This window comes from Nyctereutes procyonoides, unplaced genomic scaffold, assembly GCF_905146905.1.
Source record: "Nyctereutes procyonoides isolate TBG_1078 unplaced genomic scaffold, NYPRO_anot_genome, whole genome shotgun sequence".
Classification (NCBI taxonomy): Eukaryota; Metazoa; Chordata; class Mammalia; order Carnivora; family Canidae; genus Nyctereutes; species Nyctereutes procyonoides.
Genome location: NW_026575047.1, coordinates 25,436,642 through 25,456,355, shown reverse-complemented (window position 1 = coordinate 25,456,355; position 19,714 = coordinate 25,436,642).

Genomic DNA, 19,714 nt, shown 5'->3' with positions numbered 1-19,714 from the left:
GTGGTTATGGATGGTAACTAGATTACTGTGGTGATCATTTTGTGATCTATACGATATCCAATCATTACATTGTACACCTGAAACTCATATAATGTTACGGGTCAAGTGTATCTTAAAAAAAATGTTCAGCCATCAAACATGTAAAATTAACAATGCATCCCTCTAGTGGGACATGCATCGCACATGTATGACAAAATCTTGCTAAGGTTTGTTGGATTCTAGTCTTTTTTTTTTTTTATAGCAGAAATTTAGTGGTATAGACACCTGACTGGCTCAGTCAGTAGAGCATTCGACTCTTGATCTCAGGATCATGAGTTCAAGACCCATGTTGGGTATAGAGATTACTTAAAATAAGTAAAAAAGATTTTTTTTTTTAAATTTAAGTGTCCATTTCTAGGAGCACCTGGCTGGTAGAGCAGCAACTTTTGATCTCAGGGTTCTGAATTTGAGCCCCACATTGGGCATAGAGCTCATGAAAAATAAATAAATAATTTTTTAAAAAAGACATTTAGTGGTACTAGGGGATTTGAAGGAACTCCACCTACCCAGTGTAAAGCACAGAACCACTCTGATGAAAGTAGAGTAGGGTGGCCAGGAAACCCAGCCCTTCAGTATCCACATCACTGCCACGTCATCTCAAGTCCTTGGCAGTCCCTTGTAGATCACAGAAAGTGAAACGAGCAGCATTTGGGACACTGTTCTAGCTCTAGCCTCCTGTTGGACAGAGGAAAAAACTGAGCACAAGGGAAAGAGCGGATGAGCAAAGCTTGCATGCAAAGTTATTGTAGGAAAGATCTTGAGCCCAGGGCCTCTGACCTATATCTGGAGAATTCTGTATGACCCTGTGCCCTCCAAAAGCTTCCATCCTGGGTCAAGGAGATGGCACATGGTCTCCCCTCCTGCTCTTTCTCCCTTCACACCTTCTGGAACAACTTTGAAAGGAGCGAAGAGGCAATCTGGGCCAGGAAGGAAGGCAGCACAGTGGATTTGGACAACCATGGCCAGGATGCTATTGTTCTGAAAGCTCTTTGCATCAAGGATGTAAAACTAATGCATGGGATCTTCAAGGGAATAGATACAATTCAAATGCACATAGACCATTTGGATCCCCTATTCTCCCTTGACAGACATTTCAACTGGCTGAAGCATATAGAAACATACCCACAAACAAGCCCAAATCCTACTCTAGAAGCATCAGAGAATAATTTCAAACAGCTTCCATACCTCTATCTCTTTCCTTTACACCTCCCTGTTTCTTCTCACCCCATCCCTCTCCAGCCATACCCCTCCAGCATCCCTTCTCAGGTTCTTTCTCTCTCAGGGTATCCAGTATCTTTTCATGGGGAGAGCACCCCAGCCTCTGCTGATGTCCCCATCCATCATGCTACTCCACACAACACAGGCAGAGCCACCCACCCTGCCGGCGATGGAGTCTTTCTCTTTTGAAAGCTGGAGGTGGGATCATAAATAATGAAACTTGAACAATATTTCTCTGTCCACTAGATTTTTTTTAAGACTTTATTTATTTATTCATGAGAGACACAGAGAGAGAGAAGCAGAGACATAGGCAGGAGAAGCAGGCTTCCTGCAAGGAGCCTGATGTGGGACTTGATCCCAACCCCAGGATTATGCCCACAGCCAAAGGCAGATACTCAAGCAGTGAGCCACTCAGGCATCCCTGCCCACCAAATTTTAGATCAATATAAGGCATCATTTTCCAGAGCAAGAAGGAGAGCAAGCAAATAACACAGGGCCCATAACCTGCCTTTCAATGAAGAGCCTCATCGCTCCAGCTAACGTGGTTTTCTTCACTGGTGATCCTGTAAGAGTTTGTGATCACGGGGTTGCATTGGCTGGGGACTGTGAGAGGATACAAGATGTGGTACTCGCTGTCCAAAGAAGCAGTTCTGATTAGATGCTGATAAGCACAACTAATTAGTAACAGAGATAACAGTAAGACATTACATCTCATTTATTATTCTCAACTGCCCTGCAAGGTTGCCATTCATATCAAATCCATTTACACAGACTAGACCAGCTTACCCAGAACACACTGGATCCTAAAATTTGTAGAAACTAAGGAAACTATAATCTCTGGTGTTTTGTGTGGTAAAAACTTCAAATTACCTTTGGGGCAAGTTGTCCTTTTTTTTTTTTTTTAATAAATTTATTTTTTATTGGTGTTCAATTTGCCAACATATAGAATAACACCCAGTGCTCATCCCATCAAGTGCCCCCCTCAGTGCCCGTCACCCAGTCACACACACACACACACACACACACCCGCCCACCTCCCTTTCTACCACTCCTAGTTCGTTTCCCAGAGTTAGGAGTCTCTCATGTTCTGTCTCCCTCTCTGATATTTCCTACTCATTTTTCCTTCTTTCCCCTTTATTCCCTTTCACTATTTTTTATATTCCCCAAATGAATGAGACCATATAATGTTTGTCCTTCTCCAACTGACTTATTTCACTCAGCATAATACCCTCCAGTTCCATCCACGTCGAAGCAAATGGTGAGAAAATGCTCCGCAAGTTGTCCTTTGTCTTGGAAATAACCCTTTCAGTAATCCCTCTGAGTTACATATATGCAAAGTAAGTGCATTTCTACCCAGTGATTCTGGGAAGGCAAGAGGGTGTTTTATTTTATTTTTTTTTAAGATTTTATTTATTTATTCATGAGAGACACAAAGAGAGAGGCAGAGACACAGGCAGAGAGAGAAGCAGGCTCCATGCAGGGAGCCCAACGTGGGACTCGATCCTGGGTCTCCAGGATCACACCCTGGGCTGAAGGCGGCACTAAACCACTGAGCCACCCGGGCTACCGGACAAGAGGCTGTTTTAGTGGAGAGGGAGCTTGAGATAAGCTTATGTTTAGAAAAGAAAGGCTGATAAGTAAGGTGATAATGGATCCTCAATCACATATTTTTGTGTAATTTTTGTTAATTGTTTTTACATTTTTTAAAATATATGTGAATCTACTCAATGGGCCCAGAAACCTTCTGGGAGAAGCGGGGTTTGGTATTTACCTACTAGTTACATGTATTAGAACACATCTGATGAACAAGGATTGACCCATCTGAAGCTAGAGAATGAGAAGAGAAAAAAAGGGATCTCCAAGAGGAAATTCATCAGGAAAGAGCAGTATGGACTGAGCACCCCTAGCATAGCTTGTTGGAGCAGAGTGCTGGTTCTGAGTCATGAGTGGATGATGCTATAACTCATGACACTGCTCTCTGGGAACTGGGCCGTGCCTTAGGAAATATGGTTGTTCTTGTGTGGAGTGGAAGATCTGACATCTGAGGGGCCATAACACTGGCAACCCAGGCCAGTCAGAGAGGAGTATCCCAAGCCAAAGGTAAGCCAAGAGAAGGAGGGACTGTTCTGAGGGACCACTGCAAGGGCTAGCATTTCTGCTGACCACAGGGATGGCCCAGCTTCAGCATGGTGACATTGCACTGAGGCTAATCTAAGCAGGTGGAGGATTACAGACGCAAAGTGACTGATAGCAAAGGAGACCATGTTGTGTTTATGTGTGCTGTTGAGGTCCAGGGACTTCCAGGTTGTGAGTATATGGACCAGCTGAGGCGTAGAGAGTCTTCATAAGACGATCTCAGCAATGCTTAACCCTCACTACTCACAGAATTATCGAGGGAACTTCTAAAACAAACTGATGTTGGGGTTGAAACCCAGTCCAATTGAATCAGTCTGTTGGAGTGGAGCCAAAGAATCGATAATTTTTGAAAAGCTCCCTAGGTAAATCTAATGTGTGGCCAGGTTGTGAAGCATTGGACTAACTCTAGATGGATGAATAGATGGGCGCAGGGGTGGGGGTGGGGGGCTCCCATTTTAAGGATTAGGAAGCTGGGGGCTAGATATTCAAATGAGTAGCCCCAGGTCACAGCAGAATCAAATGTCACATCTAGGTCTGTCTGATTGCTGACCCCACGTTGCTCTTACTCTATCATGTTGACTTCCTGACTCTGGAAAATGAAATAAAAAAGGAACCAAGGCAGACAAAATAAAACAGAAACACCCTCCAACCCTTCAGCGTCCTACCTGTTAAAAACATCCTTGCCGTGAGTAAAAGGAGGATTTTGCACCCTGACACAAAATACTCCTGCGTATCAATGCAAAGACATCCTGGCCAAATCAACACATTTCAAGATAGGTTTCTTGGGATCCCTGGGTGGCGCAGCGGTTTGGCGCCTGCCTTTGGCCCAGGGCGCGATCCTGGAGACCCGGGATCGGATCCCACGTCGGGCTCCCGGTGCATGGAGCCTGCTTCTCCCCCTGCCTGTGTCTCTGCCTCTCTCTCTTTCTCTCTCTGTGACTATCATAAATAAGTAAAAAAAAAAAATTTAAAAAAAAAAAAAAAAGATAGGTTTCTTAATCCCCATTTCTTGGAAATGGAGCTGGAAATGCTGTCAAGCTTGAAGTACTTGAGGTATCACTGGAGGCAGGCACAGAACGCAAGGGAAAAAGTATGTGGTTGGTGTGGCTTGGAATACAAGGGACTCACACCTGCGGCGGGGCTCCCAGCTGCATGGGGCAGAGACAGACAGAGACTGCCACCCTGTGGGAGAAATCGTGCAAGCCAGCCTGGTTCTGGGCCTTCAGACATCACCAGGGATGCAGGGCTTCTGGCAACTAGTGCTTTGCCAGCACTTCCAGGGCAGGATCCCTCTGACTGTCTGTGAATACATGGTGAATTTAAATTAGAGCTTCATTTAGAATTTCATCAGAGCTATCATTTATTGAAAACTGACAATGCACCAAGTTCTAAGCAGAGCCTTTCATGGACACCCTTCACTACCCACCCCTGTCAACCACACACATACACACACAAACCATGGGAATTACAGTATTCTAGCATTCTCTATAGTGATGAGGCGACAGTCCTAGAGATGTGAGTAATTGACCAGCTCAAGTCACAGAGCAAGTCGTGATGAACTAGGATTCAATGCTGAGGCGGGAAGGGAGGTAGGGGAATGAGAGAGACCCTCATTTGCTATTAGGAATATGGGGTCCATTTGACTGCAGAACTCTTGGCAGAGTGTGTGATGGGGGAAAATGCAAGCAGGATAAAGAATGCCAGCCAAAAACCTGTCCTGGCAACTGTCCCACTGTCTTTCCACGTCCCCTCCTTGGTCTGTAACTGGGCAGGAAAAAAATGTGAACCTGAGGGGCGCTGGAGTAATGTACTGATAAGTATTTAAAAACTAGCTCTGTTGGGAGGGACCCCTCATTTGTGGCATTTTCCAATGTCTGTGGTATAAGTACTCCCACTGTGGCCAATTTCAGGCTACCAACTTGGCATCAACTACTTCACAAATTTCCTGAAAGTGTAACACAGACTGGTTTGAACTGGCTCCACTACACCTATGGAATCAATTCCATTCTAAGAAAGTAATATTTGGTAGTTAGAAGTAGGGACTTCCCCCATCCCCCAGTCCCAAATATTCCAAATTGTTTTGGCCTCCCTCAGTGATCTCATTCAGATTTCTTCTCACAAGGGCTAATGTGTAATTTCCTTCATTTTGGCAGATCCACACAATCTGGTTGTGAGGTTGGCATCACACACAGAAAGCTAATGAATGAAAGCTCTGGGTTCTATGGACTGAAAACTCAAGTTAGTGACATCCTAACCAGAAGAATAGGTTTCATGAAGCAAACTGGGAAAAACGTCCACGTCAAGATTGGGTTCAATTAATGTAAGAACAAATTAGAAACCTTAAAAATGCAAAAGCCAAGTGAGAATGGAGATGAACCACACACGTGTATATACATGTATTCTATATATATATGGACTCTTTCTCCTCTTTCTCCTGTTCTCTCTTCTGTGTCCATAAATGCATAATGTGTTTTATATATATACATAGGTGGGGAAGAGGGGAGAGAGGTCACAGTGAATTACAGCATATTAGTCTTTGAAAATTAATATAGGGCAGCCTGGGTGGCTCAGCAGTTTAGTGCTGCTTTCGGCCCAGGGTGTGATCCTGGAGTCCCAGGATCAAGTCCCATGTCAGACTTCCTACATGGAGCCTGATTTTCCCTCTGCCTGTGTCTCTGCCTGTGTGTGTGTGTGTGTGTCATGAATAAATAAAATTTAAAAAAAAGAAAATTAATATAAATTTAAACAGATAATAATGGGAATTCCATAAAAGAAAAAGGAGAACGGTAGTGGTACCTGGGTGGTTCAGTCGGTTGAGCAGTTGACTCTTGATTTCGCCTGAGGTCATGGTCTTGGGGTCCTGAAACCAAGCCCTGCATGGGGCTCCACCCTCAGCAAGGAGTCTGCTTAAGATTCTTTCCGTCTCCCTCACCCTCTGCCTCTCCCCCACTCATTCTCTCTCTCTCTCTCTCTCTCTCTCTCTATCTCTATCTCTCCCTCTCTCTCTCCCTCTCTGAAATAAATAAAACTTTAAAAAAAAGAAGGAAAATGGAGTATGGTAACTAGGGATCATGAATGAGTGTGAACATTTATCCACATTTATTTCAAGTTATTGGCAAAGGATAAGACTTTGAAAAAACTAGTTCAAAGATTTTCTTTGTGGAGAAAAACAAATGTGATTTAATGAACACTACTCAAATGGAGGTTTAAAAGATGAATGTGTGGTTTATAGATTATTAGGATAGCATCAGGCTTAAAAAAGCACTGTACCTTGAATATTCGGTTAAAAGTTATTGGGTGCATCTAAAGAATAAGAGTTATCAGAATGGAGTCAATCTAACTTACCAGAAGACTAAATTGCATTAAAGTCCATCAGAAAAAAATACCAGTGCTTTATCAGGTAGGCTAGATCCTTCCCAAAGGAGCTGAAAATCACATCTGCCCATAAAGTTCTGCCCCGGATCAGATTTGGAGTGATTTCCTTTCATGGTAACCATCACATTGGGTTGATGTGAGGATTAAAAGAAGTGCTAACAGCAGTTAACATATACTGAATGTTTATCCTGTGCCAGGACCACTGGTGAGCATCCATTATGAAATCATGTCATTCACCAGCTTAAAATTCTCTAGAGCTTTCTCCTTGCCTTTAAGACAAAATACATTTCCTAATCTTGATGTCAGAGCCCGACATGATCTGATTCATCTGCTACCCCCTTACCCCTTGCCCAATCCTCCAGCTGCAATGACCTTATTTCTGGTCCTCAAATGCAATAAAGCTGATTCCTGCCTCAGGACTTTCACACTAGCTGTTCTCTCTGCCAGGACTGCATCTCTTCATTTTCTCATGACTGGATTCCCTAGGGCATTCAGATCTGAGAAAGACCCTCCCTAACCTGCAAGCTGCTATCCCCTCACCCTCTATCATATGGATCTACTTAATCTTCTGCAGGGCACTTATCTCTGTCTGGTATGTTATTCATACATTTATTTGTTGACCAGCTAATTCTACCAGATAGAAGCACTGTTATCACAAAGGTTTGTCTATCTGGCTTACCTGCTTTCTCTCCAACATCTAGAACATTTCCTGACATGTAGTAGGAGCCCAAAACACACTTGTGGAATGAATGAATGATCTCAATCATTATCTTCTCCCAATCCCTATGGTTGATCTATTATTCTCTGTATTTAACAAATAAGAAAACATGGCTCAGAGAGATGGAGCAATTTGCCCACAGTCACAACTAGGAAACAGCAAAACTGAAATGAAAACCCAGTTGTTCCTCCAAAGCCCTCAAACTCTACCCCTTTATAGTCATGCCTGTAAAAATAAACTTCTTCACTCACATAATGTTTTATATATTATACATAATCTGTTTTATATATTATACCGTTAGGAAATGGGAATAAATTTCCTTTTGCTTTAGACTTAAGTTAGTTCCTCTGCATTCATTAGTCAAAGGGCTATCCACTATTTTATGTAAATCAAAATTAAGAAAAATACTCACTTCAGGATGAGTATGCCAATTTTTGTATGACTATGTTTTCTTCATGTCTGACCTTGAAAATTAAGCTAGCTTACTTACTTATGCCTTCCACACCCCCTGCATATCCAGTGTCCATCATCTCTTTCACAACCAAGTTCAAGGCTGCCTTCCTATGGAGTGCTTCGCTGATCAACTTGGCTCACCCCAGCCTCTTCCACATGTAAACACATTCATCTTCTTCCATTTTCCCCTCATTTTTACATGATCCTATGATACTTATTTTATTTCAAATATGTATTATAATTTAAATTAAAGCTTAAAAACTGTGTATTGTATGTGCCTGCAAAGCATGTTTTGTCTTTACCATGAGCACTTTGGCCCCCTGAGAATGGGGCTCATGGCCACTGGGCTTCCCAGCTTAGGCAAATCTACATGGGACCAACAAGATAGCAGAAAACATCCATTCAGCTGTCTATTTTTTTAAAATTTTTATTTATTTATGATAGTCACAGAGAGAGAGAGAGAGGCAGAGACACAGGCAGAGGGAGAAGCAGGCTCCATGCACCGGGAGCCCGACGTGGGATTCGATCCCGGGTCTCCAGGATCGCGCCCTGGGCCAAAGGCAGGCGCCAAACCGCTGTGCCACCCAGGGATCCCCATTCAGCTGTCTATTAAGAGAAAATGTGAATATATAAATAAAAATGCACTTTTTTCTCTCTTTCTTTCCTGTTGAAATGTCTGGATTTGAGGAACAACACAAATGCTTTCTTTATTGCAAAACTCACTGTTTAGCCATCACTGTAACTTGTTCAACATATTTATCACATCAAAGTATATATTTCCAATATCCTAAAATAATAGAAATTCAAGTTTACACGTTTAATCAAAAAGAATCCTGACAACTACTCAGGCTTTTTTTTTTTTTTTTTTTTTTTTTTAAGAAAGGGCAGCAGGGTGGCGCAGAGGAAGAGGGAGAGAAATCTCAAGCAGACTCCATGCCCAGCACAGAGCCCAATGAGGGGCACATTCTCATGACCCTGAGATCAAGCCCTGAGCCTCAATTAGGAGTTGGATGACACTCAATTGACTAAGCCACCAAGGCACCCTGGCTCCAGCTACTCAAGATTTAATATTTATTTATTTATTTATTTTTAGGATTTTATTTATTTACTCATCAGAGACACAGAGAGAGAGGCAGAGACATAGGCAGAGGGAGAAGCAGGCTCCCTATGGGGAGCCTGATGTGCAACTCGATCCTAGGACCCTTGAGCCAAAGGCAGACGCTCAACCACTGAGCCACCCAGGTGCCCCGACTTTTATTATTTTTTAAATGGTTACCTGAATCTCACCTGTTAATGTGATCTCACTCACCTTTCTCACAGAAAGAGTGTGCAAAACATTCAAACAAATTCCTGGCTTAAATCCAGAGGAGCACAATCTTTGGTTCATTATTCATTGCCAAAATACATTACTGATGAATATTTTATCCAATTTTCTTTCAAGAAGCTAGCATTTGTCTTGTCTTTTTCCACCTAACAATAATATCTCTTGAGGCATGTGGTTCAACTCCATGGAAATCGTTCTTGAGTCAAATCTTTGTAGCAAGAGAGTTCCTTGCACTTAAAGAGTTGTTGCCACACAATCCATGGCCTCCCTGAGTAACTGAGGTACTTAGGAAAAGAACAGTTCATCGGGCTTGAAGAATATAACATTCATATTGACCCTGTGACACATCAGCATCAATTAGCAGCAAGTGTCAGGCCAAGGCGGTTTACAAAGGGGTGAACACTAATGAATGTTGGTGTTCATTAGGTTCCTGTGCATCTGCCACCACTTTTCACCAACGCTTCTCATTTTAGTTCCATCCCATAACCATAGCAAGGCACATTCCATGTTAAACAACAGGACTTTCAGGACACCTGGGTGGCTCAGTGGTTGAGCCTTCGGCTCAGGTGTGATCCCGGGTCCCAGGATTGAGTCTCACATCGGGCTCCATATGGGGGGCCTGCTTCTCCCTCTGCCTGTGTCTCTGCTTCTCTCTGTGTGTGTCTCTCGTGAATAAATAAATAAAATCTTAAAACAAACAAACAAAACAGGACTTTCATCAGTTAGGATTTTTTAAATTTAAATTCAATTAGCCAACACAGTACATCATTAGTTTCAGGTGTATTATTATTATGGATTATTGTTCAATAATTCATCAGTTGTGTATAGCTCCCAGAGTTAGGATTTTTTTTTTAATTTGTTTCACATAATCAAATAGTGATAGGACAAGTAACTGGGCTATGGGAATATATGAAATGGAGGAAGAGCCTTCGCTGTCCATCTTTTGTCTGTGCTTCACTCTGTGGATTGGCAGATTTTTTTTTTCCTCCCAGACTGGCTCTGTTCATGTGGCAGAGGATCTGGTGGTTTACTACTACACCAGAGATAGATACCAATTACCTTCAAAAGTCCCAAGGACGGTTCTAATTGGTTCAGCTCAGATCAAGGGCTTAACCTTATCTTGTTAGCTGTTGTCCGTAAACCTCTATATTTTCCTCATTGTCTACAAAGAACATGAGTCACCAGTGTATTGGTGCCATTTGAATTTAAAGCCAATAAAATTGGCATAAATGATGGACCTGAGATAGACCAGCTGGCCACCCAGACTGAGCCCCATGACAATGGCTCAGTTGGTTCACCACAGTGTGGATCCAGCCTTGAGTCTTGCAAGGTCAGAAGGTGAATAGCAGAACACAAAGAATGGATCTGAATCCAGATAGTTTAACATTAACCAAACTCTTAGAGTTTTATGCATAAAAATCATTCAGGGGACAGGAATTAAAATAAAAACTTAAAAGTATTCATAGGGAGAAACCACCGAGGAGAAAGCTTCCTCTGTGTGCTGAACACCAGCTTTCCTTCCTATAGTAAAATCCAAATGTGAAGGGACACCTGGGTGGCTCAAAGGTTGAACTTCTGCCTTTGTTTCAGGGCGTGATCCCGGGGGTCTGGGATGAAGTCCTACATCGGGCTCCTTGCACGGAGCCTGCTTCTCCCTCTACCTATGTCTCTGCCTCTCTCTGTGTGTCTCTCATGAATAAATAAATAAAATCTTAAAAAAAAATCCAAATGTGAAGCCAAATATGCTATCTAATGTTCACAGAGTCCTAAGAGGAACAACTATGATCATCTAATCGACCTTTATGGCTGGCACCTAATAGCTAAAGGGGTTCAGAACAAGTATCTCCAAAATATGCCACTTTGGTATGAGGATTATTTTGAACTAAAAGTAATCAAAACCCAGCATGGGGTGCTTGGGTGGCTCAGTAGGTAAAACATCTGCCTTCATTTCAGGTTATGGTCCTCACGTCCTGGATCCCTGGATTGAGCCCAGAGTCAGGCTCCCTACTCCGTGGGGAGCCTGCTTCTCCCTCTCCTTCGGCCCCTCCCCCTGCTTGTGCATTCTCTCTTTCTCCTTGTCAAATAAATAAATAAAATTCTCTATAAAAAATACAGCAGATTCAGGAAAAGCTCTTTAACTTCACCTCAGCGAAGTTTACCCAGGAAAGGGAGCCTGTAACAAGAAGAGGACTGTTACCAGAAGACACTTTTTTTAAAAAAGTTCAGCCTTTTATTAGACATGTTACAAAAGAGGTTCAGTCAGAAAGAGCAAAGCCCATGTCATCATCAGATTCCTCAGACTCTTCTTCCTTTCCTTCCAGTTTCTTCTCCTCAGCTGGGGTGGCAGTGGTGGAGGGGACAGGAGCTCCCGCTGGAGCAGCAACAGCTGCTTGGGAGGCCCACCAGCTCCTACACTGCTGAGGCTGCTGAGGTTCCCGGATGTTGACATTGGCCAGGGCCATTGCAAACAAGCCTGGCCAGAAAACTTCAACATTTACACTGGGCTGCTTTACTGGGGCCACTGGTCTCATCCTCATTGTCTTGCAGATTAAGAGATGAGTGGATGAGTGGATGCAGTCCTGCTGAGGGATGGGAGGCCAAATAGGTGACTGCTTGGTAGAGCTGCCAGGCACTATGCTAGTCGCTCATGAAGGAGGGCCTCACCTCAACATGGCCTTAGCTTCCTCTGAAGGACTGAGCACCTTAGTGGCAGCTGAAGAAGGGCGCTAGAAGATCCCTTCTTACCTACGAAGCTTATCTGCTGAGCCTGGCAAGCTTTGGCCTCCAAATGTCTCTCACCTTCCTGTGAATAGCCTTCCTTCCCTTGGTATCCCCAGACCCTTGCGCCTTTTGTTAGCTAGCATGTTATATAAGCCTCTGTTACCTGGCTGCTCTTCAGATTCTCCTGTACGTACAGAATTACATTTCTTTTTCTCCTGTTAATCAATCTCATGTCCATTTAGTTGTTTTGATGTAGGAAAAGATGTTAGGGTTCAAAGCCAAAGGCCAAGAAAGAATTCTGAGACATCTTTGGTGCAAAAGGTGATTTTATTCAAGAAGGGGGACAGGACCAGAGTACTGCAGCTCTTTCTGCATCAGGGTCTTTTTTTTTTTTTTTTTTAAGATTTTATTTATTTATTCATGAGAGACACAAAGAGAGGCAGAGACACAGGCAGAGGGAGAAGCAGGCCCCATGCAGGGAGCCTGATGTAGGACTTGATCCCAGGTCTCCAGAATCACACTCTGGGCCAAAGGCAGTGCTAAACTGCTGAGCCACCCGGGCTGCCCTGCATCCGGGTCTTGAGGATTGGTCTATTATATACTTTCAAGTTAGGACAGGGCTAGAGGTTAGCAGAAGTCTCTAAGGAATTTGGAAGCAAGGTTTCCAGGACCTTGAGGGGGCCTAGCTGTTATCAGGAAAAGGTCATTTATTACTGTCTAATAAAAGGGGTCTAATGAGACCCTTCAGATGTATAGCAGTGGGCCATAGCCTTGGGGAATGACTGCCAATACATATCTTGGGGGGGGGTAAAGATAATAGAAATTTCTTTTTTTTTTATTTTATTAATTTTTTTATAAATTTATTTTTTATTGGGTGTTCAATTTCCCAACATATATATAAATAACACCCAGTGCTCATCCCATCAATTGCCCCCCTCAGTGCCCGTCACCCAGTCACCCCCACCCCCTCCCACCTCCCCTTCTACCACCCCTAGTTCATTTCCCAGAGTTAGGAGTCTCTCATGTTCTGTCTCCCTCCCTGATATTTCCCACTCATTTTTTCTTCTTTCCCCTTTATTCCCTTTCACTATTTTTTATATTCCCCAAATAAATGAGACCATATAATGTTTGTCCTTCTCCGACTTCTTTCACTCAGCATAATACCCTCCAGTTCTATCCAAGTCGAAGCAAATGGCAAAGCAAATGGTGGGTATTTCTAAAGGAATTTTTATATGTTAAAGTAGACTTACAGGATCCTGGGGATCAGGCTATAAGATTGCCTTTTGCCCTTAGCAAAGTAGTAACATTGAGGCACTTGAGTCCCTAGAGGAAGGTCATTCTGCCTGTTTCAAGGACTTTTCAGTGGCTGTGAGTAGTAAGGAAATTTAATAATGTTCCTTCTGCCTTTGTTTCCTACATCAGTTTGACCAGCCAAATAACCTAGCAGGGAACAAGGGAAAATTCTTCTGGCCCTACATAGCAAACATTTCCTCTCCCTAGAGATAGTGTCAATTCTAGACACTTTGATCCCGCCTTTTCATGGATGCCTGTCAGCCATCTCCTCTCTGGAAATATTCCCTACTTCAGAGGTAGAATATTCCCATTATTTATGTATGTAATTTCTTGCTTATAATCACTATTTTCTCCTCCTCAGAATTTCTTTTTCTTTTTTTTTTTTTTTTTTTATGATAGTCACAGAGAGAGAGAGAGGCAGAGACATAGGCAGAAGGAGAAGCAGGCTCCATGCACTGGGAGCCCGACGTGGGATTCAATCCCGGGTCTCCAGGATCGCGCCCTGGGCCAAAGGCAGGCGCCAAACCGCTGCGCCACCCAGGGATCCCCTCCTCAGAATTTCTATCTAGATTCTACCTTGACCTGGATTTAGGCATTGAGATATTATCACATAAATTCTATGGGTCTTCCTTTTACTTCTATCTTTCCTAATTTCCTTCTTGAGGTGTGATTTAGTTTTCAGGGTAGCATCTACCATCTAGAATATTCAAGAAACATATACACACACCAAAGCTATTTTTAAAATAAAGACAATCTTCATGAAGACCCTTAAAAATGCAGGGCTCCTTTCCATCTTTATAAGCACATCTGTTATAAAGTCACTCCAATTGTCAAAATAGCCAGTAACTCAATAACATTAATAGACACTGGCTACTCAACTTTATAATCTTACTTTTGAGGGGCGCCTAGGTGGCTCAGTCAGTTAAACACCTGTCTTCAACTCAGGTCATGATTTAAGGATCTGGGATCGAGCCCCAAATCAGGGCTCCCTGTTTGAAACCTGCTTCTCCCTCTACCTGCCACTCTGCCTACTTGTTCTCTGTCAAATAAATAAATAAATAAATAAATAAATAAATAAATAAATCTTACTTTTGTTCATCTGATTGCTATAATTATATGTTTAAGTCTTAAAAACAAATATGAAAACAAGTGATGTTACCTGCATTAAAGGAATATCTTTAAGATTGTATTTGAGACAGTAAGAGAGATAGAGCAAGCGTGCACGCACACATGAGCAGGGGTGATATGGGAGAGCTAGGTTCTTGTCTCACAGTTGAAGAATGAATCTCACAGGCTATGGACAGTGAGTAAAAGGATAGAAGTTTATTAAATAAACATAAGGAGAAAGCCCTCAGAAGCGAGAAGGGTCCCGACAAGGTTGCCACTGGGGCTTATAGGGTTGGTCTTTTATTGAGAGCCTATTCAGGGAACTAAATCCTTTTAACATACCTGTTGATATCGCCATTGAATAAGGACAAGTGATAACATCTTTAATGGCTTACTTCCTTTTTAGAGTCTGATGATTTTGTGTTGGTTATACGAAGCTGTTATAACAAGACACCTCCACCTACAACCTTAGGGCAGGGTGGTCTGGCTTGTTCTCTTATCTCTGGTTTCTGTTATAACAAGACACCTCCACCTCCACCTTAGGGCAGGGTGGTCTGGCTTGTTCTCTTATCTCTGGTTTCTGTACCTCAGCATTTTGGGGATTTTTGTGAGCCTGCTTCAGTGGTCCCCTACCTAGTCCTGCCTAGCCCTGTTTGTCCCTAACTCAGGAGGAGGAGCAGAGGGGAGAGGGAGAAGCATACTCCCCGCTGAGCAAGGAGCCCACTGTAGTGCTCCATACAAGGAATCTAGGAGCATGACCCAAGCTAAAGGTAGATGCTTAATCGACTGAGCTACCCAGGCACCCCAAAAGAATATCTTCTTATGAAAAAAAAAAAAAAAAAGAAGTGTTCAAACTAGAAAGCATGGAAAAAATATGACAAAAAGGCAATCACTTAAATGAAAGATAAATGGCTATCAGGGTTCCCCAAACATAGATGAGAAAATTCATATTTTAGAATTCTATATTGCTATACCCATTACCTCCCTCCCCCAAGGCCAAGAGCAATTTCTTTACAAAGTACCAAATCTGCATGTATCTTAACGGACAGTTTAATGTTAATTGATGGGCTACATCACAGAGTATTTCTAAAAGAAATGAAATAAATATCCCACAATAAATAAACATCCCCTATACACATAGTATGTACCCAGTGCCATACTAAAGACCTGGTTTTCTACCTTGATTATAATCTCATTAGTGGCACACTCTGAACCTCTTCCTTTATAGCCTGATCTTTCCTTAACTTACAGAGCTTTTCGTTTCTCTCTTGCCAAATTCCACCCATTCTTTTTTTTTTTTTTTTTAGGCTTTATATTTATTTACTTACTTACTTACTTATTTTAGAGAGAACTCAAGGAGGAGAGGCAGGAGAGAATCTCAGATGTGGGGCTCGGCCTCACCACCTTGAGATCATGACCTGCGCTGAAATCCAGAGACAGATACTTAACTGACTGGGCCACAGAGGCACCCCACAAAGTCTACCCATTTGTAATGATTCACTTTATCTGGGCTGCATATTACAAACCACTGTCATTTATGTGACTTGGCTATACCCTGTGAATTAGGCATTATCTCCTCTGTTCAGGGAAGCAACTTGTTATCTAGTGAATGGCAGTTCTTGAATACAGCTGGAAAGTCTCACAACCACACCTTTGCTGCCTTTCAGCCCAACTGTTGGCAAACCTTTTCTATAAAGGGCCATATGGTAATTTGTCTCACCTTTGCCAACCATACAACTTGCAGCCAAAGCAGCCAGACAATGGACACAAAGCAAACGCAATGGGCATGGCTATGTTCCATGAATATTTATAGACAGGTAAACCAGATTAGGCCTGTGGGGTGTGGCTTGTCTAGTCTGTTATTTCTCAGATGGTGACCCAACATTTGTTGAAAACACAAAGTATCAGGCCCTGTCCCAGACCTACCAAATCAGACCCTGGGCAAGCAGCCGGCACTGTGTGTTGACCAGCCCTCCAGGAGATTTCTGACACGTGCAAAAGTTTGAGAACCACAGCTAATCTTCCAGATTACCCACACTAGGACTCTCCCATTGCATAAAGTATGAATAACTATGGTGACTGATATCCCACTTCATAAGAAAGCATCCCTTCCCCGCCCCCCTCCTGATTTCTCTCCACCTCTGGAGTTCTTGCCCCAATATACCAGGGGCTTATTATGTAGTCCAGTCCTGGTTCTTTGCTGCCACTCCTACAATCTTGCTGTCCCAGTCTCCATCATCCATTTTCCTATCAGCTAGGTCTCAGCTGCCTTCTTGAATTCTGCAGCTCTTCCAGGTAACATGCGCTCATACAGCCACCATTTCCAAAGCACCTCTACTCTTAAGCTTCCAGACTGGCAAGGAATGAGGTTTCCAGTGTCCGCCAAATGTTGCTGTGGAACCACTCCTCTCCCCCTCTAACCTACCATCCCCCTGTGCCACCCTACCTTTGTCCTGACCCCAGAGCAAGTGGCAATTCTTTCAAGTTCCTTCAAGAGAAAAAGCAATCAATCCCCCCTTCTCACATTCACATTTTATAATGCTCTGACTAACCACTATCTCTACCTGTACTGGTGACTTTATACTGCAACAGAAATAGAGGGAAACCTGAGAGCATGGAGTATGCGGTGGAAAGGCAAATAATACTTCTCTCCCACACAACCTTACAAAACCTTAATAGGTGCTTGAACCCCACCTAAAAATATGTTCTATTGTCATTGAAAACATGAACTTTCAAGGTTTCAACTGGGCTTTGCAGTTGATGGAGGGCCATTTAGGAAATTATATTGGTCAGTCTTTTGATTATGAAAGGCAAGGCCTCAGGCCTGGTTTTGGGTGGGGAAGACCTGGGGAGGTGAGGGAAAGGAAATGATCCTGCCCAATCAGTAGATGCGGGTTAGGAGATAGTCCTATTACAAAACCAATGGTTGACCTTCACTGGATCAGCCTCAGAGACTGGGTTTAGAGGATGGGGTAGGGGTGAGGCAGGCTGGTCTATAGAAGAGAGGACATCACAGGGGCCAGATACTTGGCAGGAGTATGGTGTCCAAGGGTACAAATGACTATCAGTAAGTTATAACTGACAACAATTTATATTATTATAACAAATAATATAAATTTAGCAACATATTGTATTATTCCCTTCATCCGCAAAGTATTAATGAAGTTTGTTAACTATCACCTTAGCATCAGACTTTAGAAACAAAATGAGAGGTCAATCACCTTCAGAGAGATAAGTATTTGGTTCTTGTCAGAATGTTCTGAATTCAGACACAGACGATGGGGTTGGGGAACAATGGCAATTTTTTTTTTTCAAGACCTCACACTATTGCCAAAATTATATTACTGTTTCTAAAGAAAGTCACAGGAGAGATCAAAGAAGTCATGGGTAAGAAATGATGACTGCTTAAAACAATTTTTTAAATTTAAATATATGCCATTTCCCCTTCAGTTATTCAAAATACTCCTCTCTAGGACTTGTCTTGAAGAGTAAAGAACAGTATCTTTGAACAGTACAGATCAGTGCCCCTCATTCTGTTCAATGTAACCAGCTTATTTTATAAGGCTGCAAAACTGTTCAAGTTATACTGTATCTACTATATATGTACCCAGTGTAACTTGAACCCATGGATACAAATATTGTTATTTCTTTTAAATTCAATGTGTTATGCAGTAAGACAGTTAACACACATTTTATAATATCACTTGTGAATCATCTATTTAAATTACGATCACTTCTCATCTTACTACATTTTTTTTTTTAAGATTTTATTTAATTATTCATGAGAGACACAAAGAGAGAGGCAGAGACACAGGCAGAGGGAGTAGCAGGCTCCATGCAGGGAGCCTGACATGGGACTTGATCCGGGGTCTCCAGAATCACACCCTGGACTGAAGGCAGCGCTAAACCACTGAGCCACTGGGGCTGCCCTCATCTTACTACATTTTAGAAAATATTTAGGATTTTCTATATGTTGTTTACAAAACAAAATTTTTTTAAGATTTTGTTTATTTGAGAGAGATCATCGAACACAGGAGCATGAGTAGGGGGGAGGGGCATAGGGAGAGGGAGAAGCAGACACCCTGCAGAGCAGGGAGCCTGAAGCTGGATCCCAGGACCCCGAGATCATGACCTGAGCTGAAGGCAGACCACTAAGCCACCCAGGACCCTAAAACAAAAAACTTACCAGCCACTGGACCAGTTTATTTTTAGCAGCAAATGTCTTATTGTTTCAACATATTTTTTTCAAAGTTTGATCACTCTTCCTAATTAAATTTACGGAGTCTTGTTGAATTTTTATGGATGATTCTTAGTTATTCCCCAAAAGCTAAATAAATGATACATGCACCCATATATACTAAATAAATGCCATGTCTTTCTACACGCTTAACAAGTGAATAACGTATTATTCAGCAACATATTGTATTGCATTGTTGATAATTAAGGGAAACATCAAATTTGCATCTTATTTTCAGTACTAATTTTGAAAATGGATAAAACAATTGTCTTACACTATTTTAATCTTCACTGCTTTTAGTAAACAATCTTTTAAGATTCATTCCATCACTTTTTCTCTCTGCAGTCTTCATTAGAATCCTCAAAAGTCATGACACTTTATTTGAATTGAAACAATGAAGCTGGGCAGCCCCGGTGGCGCAGTGGTTTGGTGCCGCCTGCAGCCTGGGGTGTGATCCTGGAGACCTGGGATCGAGTCCTGCATCGGGCTCCCTGCATGGAGCCTGCTTCTCCCTCTCCCTCTGCCTGTGTCTCTGCCTCTCTCTCTCTGTGTCTATGAATAAATAAATAAAATCTTAAAAAAAAAAAAAAAAAGAAGATGAAACAATGAAGCCAAACTGCTTCTCATGGAAAGTAAATCCAATTTGGCTAGTTTGACATGAAAACAGGCTCTGTTAATTAGGGTATATGTCAAACATTTTGCATGCTTGACAAAGTTTCAACCTGAATGAGCTGTATCATTATCTGCAAAGTTCTGACAAAAACAAAACTGAATAATCGGCTAAGGAAACAAAATTTTAAAAAGCAATTTATCTAAAACCATTTATGACAATGTACAATGTCTAGATTTTCTCCAAACTTTTTAAAGATTCTTTATTCATTTATTCATGAGAGACACGGTGGGGGGAGAGAGAGGGAGAGAGAGAGAGAGGCAGAGACACAGGCAGAGGGAGAAGTAGGCTCCATGCAGGGAGCTCGATGTGGGACTCGATCCCGGGTCTCCGGGATCATGCACTCCCTGGGCTGAAAGCAGGTGCTAAAATGCTGAGCCACCCAGGCGTCCCAGTTTTCTCCAAACGTTTGAGTATATCAGG